Source organism: Odocoileus virginianus, chromosome 28 (assembly GCF_023699985.2).
Source record: "Odocoileus virginianus isolate 20LAN1187 ecotype Illinois chromosome 28, Ovbor_1.2, whole genome shotgun sequence".
NCBI classification, from domain to species: domain Eukaryota; kingdom Metazoa; phylum Chordata; class Mammalia; order Artiodactyla; family Cervidae; genus Odocoileus; species Odocoileus virginianus.
In genome coordinates, this window is record NC_069701.1 from 31,661,899 (window position 1) to 31,664,351 (window position 2,453).

Genomic DNA, 2,453 nt, shown 5'->3' on the forward strand with positions numbered 1-2,453 from the left:
GGTAACAGATGTGATTTCCAGCTGTGTCTATGTACCAACCACAGTGGGTTCATTAATAACAATTATTAAGTACTTTATGATACAAATTGAGCCTGTAGCAATGAAGAAAACATGCAGTCACTTGTTTTATGGCCTCTAGACAGAGCGAACTATAAATTCCCATTATCTCAACATTATCAGCACCGGCAAATGGATCTAAGCATGAGTCATAAATAAAACTACCAAACAGCTCAATCATTCTGAAAAGAACAGAGCATAAATTAACACTTGACGACATAATGTTATATATGAACTTAAATAGTAGCTCAAGCCTTCCTGTCGGCTAATTATGCAAATTATTATTTTTAAAACTTATGTTGGTAGTCGCGTGACTGGCTCACAATTAGAGTTCAATAAATATACAGTCTGTACACTGCCCTCCCTCGACCTAAGAGCTCCCACTAATTACGTATGAAGAACAGCAAAAATAAAGAGAGAAAAATTTCAACTGAGAGAATGTTTCTCAGGACTACAGGGAGTAGAAAAAAATCACATTTTCTCCAAATACTACTTTGCATAGGAAAAATCATTTAATTGGGAAAGATTGATAGAAGAGGAGCCACAAAAACTGTATGCAATATTGTTTCCTGGGTGGTAGCCCATATGGATTTTCAGTCAATTATACAAATATTTATTAAGTTACCACTCTGTGTTGGGTTATGGCTCCGTCATCCAAGCTGTCTTAAGTGATGAAGATGGAACAGAAAGATAAGCACATGAAAGTGATATTTGAAAGAAAGATAGCCAATAAACTTGGTAGGAACCAGAGACATGCAAATGAAAACCACAAGATAGTATTTTTCATATTTTAAGTTAATTCCCCCTACTGGGGAGGAAGCAGTGAAATGGGAAATCTAATCATTGGCTAAAAGGCATCTAAAGAGTTCAAACTTGGCAGGTCACTTGGTAATATCTACCAAGAGCCCTAAAAATGTCCATGACTTTTTTTACATTAAGGTATAACTGACATACAACTTTACATTATTTTCAGGTACATGACATGGTGATTTGATGTTTGCATAAACTGGAAAATGATACCATCTAGTTAACATACAAAAATATGGAACATCTCACAAATGTGAGTGTTATCTTGCACAAGGGCCAGGCCGATCTCTGTATTGTTTCAATGTGAATAGATGTGCTGCCAAAGTGGGCCTAGTGTCGATAACTTCTGACCACTACATCTTCTAGTTCTGGAAAATTTTTCATGTACCAATTTGATGCCATTTATAAAAGAAAAAAATAGCAAATAAAAAAATTCATTAAGGGAATGGAGAATAGCTAAAATAAAGTCTGCAAGGAAGTGGTTAAATAACTCATGCTTCACCCATAGGATGAACTACTGCTGTGCCTTCAAAAATTATTTTGTGAAGATTGTTTAATATGAAAGTCTTCACGGAGCACTTTAAACAGGTTGCAAAATGGTGTGTATAATTTCAATTATTAACCATATTAGGAAGTTTTTACACACAACTATACATAACACCCATACACAAGGCTAGAAGAAATATCCTAAAGTATAAAAAGTCTTTCCACATGATGGTATTATGAATATTTTTATCATCTTAATAATTTTCTGTCTTTCTAAAAAAAAGTTCAGCAGGAGAGAGCAATTCACATTTTTCCCCAGGCCTCCTATAACCTGTATTCAATGGCTCTGTCCAACACTGTTTTTCACAAAACTTAACATTAAACTGGTCAAACTCACTTTCTCACTGTCCCCAAACGATGCTCTGCTTTCCAAATCAGCCTTCATTCAAATTCCATTTCACATGTGTGCTCAAGACAACAAAATTAGCTGAATAGCATTAATACTTGAATTTAATGAACAAAGTCTCTACTTGGAATCACATAGAAGCAGGAATACCTACCCCATAAAAAGTCATTACCATCCCCCACCAAAAAAAAAAATCTTTTTCTTGCTTCTCTTAAATAAAGCATTTCAAAAGGAGATCCAATCCACAGCCCCACCCTTCAGAGTGCATGTGCCTTCCCCAAAGAACCCACAGGCCCCGGCCATGCCAGTTCCCTCCTCATGCCCACACAACTTTTCTCGCCTTCCTCTCATGTCCTCTTCTCAATATTCATCTGACCTCTTCATCTATGTCCTCTCTCTTCTCAACATCACATCTTGTCTCTGACTAGTCTCCAGGATGACTAAGGCAGAACTAGGAGGGGGTGAGCCTCCATTCCCACATCTGCAAAGAAGGCAAAATAATAAACCCTGTCCTACAAAATTTTAAGATACAGGTTCAAATATTTTAAAACTATAAAGCATTGTACATGTCGTGACTATCATCCCACCTTTTTTTTCTCATTCATACAATAAGCATTACTGTTATATAAACAGTACTCTGCCAGCACCCTGGAAGTTGGACTGAATTATTTCCTCTGTATGCCTGCCTGAACTGAAT

The 2,453-nt window shown here is 36.5% G+C and overlaps 1 pseudogene; it reads right to left on the reverse strand.

The window, feature by feature from the left end:
* Nucleotides 1-1,093: 1,093 nt before the first annotated feature.
* On the reverse strand, nucleotides 1,094-1,194 carry LOC139031962 (U6 spliceosomal RNA; annotated as a pseudogene).
* Nucleotides 1,195-2,453: the final 1,259 nt, after the last annotated feature.